Raw genomic sequence first — 1,129 nt, forward strand, 5'->3', positions numbered from 1 at the left:
GTGTACTCTTTGGTTGGAGGTTTAGTTCCTGGGAGCTCTGAGGGTACTAGTTAGTTCATATTGTTGTTCATCCTAAGGGGCTGCAAACCCTGCAAGACTCCTTGGGACCTTTCTCTAGCTCCTTCATTGGGGACGCTGTGTTCAGTCCAATGGATGGCTGTGAGCCTCTACTTCTGTATTAGTTGGGCACTGTCAGAGCCTCTCAGGAGAAAGCTGTATCAGGCTCCTATCAGCCAGCACTTGCTGATATCCACAATAGTGTCTGGATTTGATGATTGAATATGGGAAGGATTCCCAGGTGGAGAAGTCTCTGGGTTGTCCTTCCTTCAGTCTCTGCTCCATAGTTTGTCTCTGCAACTCCTTCCATTGGTATCTTGTTCCCCCTTTTAAGAACGAATGAAGTATCAATACTTTGGTCTTCCTTCTTCTTGAGTCTCTTGTGATTTGTGGATTGTACTTTGTGTATTTTGATCTTCTGGGCTAATATCCACTTATCAGAGAGTGCATACCATGTGAGCTCTTTTGTGATTGGGTTACCTCACTCAGTATGATATTCTTCAGATCCATCCATTTCCCTAAGAATTTCATAAATTCATTGTTTTTAATAGCTAAGTAGTATTCCATTGTGTAAATGTAGCACATTTTCTGTATCCATTCCTCTGTTGAGGGACATCTGGGTTGTTTCCAGTTTCTGGCTATTATGAATAAGGCTACTATGAACATAGTGAAGCTTGTGTCCTTATTACATGTTGGAGCATCTTCTAGGTATATGCCCAGGAGTGCTATATCTGGCTCCTTTATTCCTTGTTCTTATCTACCCCTCCTCCACTACTCTTCCTTCCCCTCCAAATGTTCTCCTTCCCCCTGCAAACAGTCCCGCTTTCTGCTTTAAATCATTCGATTGTGAATTACATTGCTTTCTTTTCCCCCTCCCCACTGCCTCAAGATTCCCTATTCTACTTTCATGCTCCCATTTCTGCTTTTATAATACAAGCACCTACACACACACACATGAGCTCACACACACACACACATGAGCACACACATACAAGCACACATACACAAATATAAGCAGACACACAAATACACATACACTCACAAGCAAACACACAGCATATAAACACAAGCA

Source organism: Mastomys coucha, unplaced genomic scaffold, assembly GCF_008632895.1.
Source record: "Mastomys coucha isolate ucsf_1 unplaced genomic scaffold, UCSF_Mcou_1 pScaffold16, whole genome shotgun sequence".
In the NCBI taxonomy this organism is placed as follows: Eukaryota; Metazoa; Chordata; class Mammalia; order Rodentia; family Muridae; genus Mastomys; species Mastomys coucha.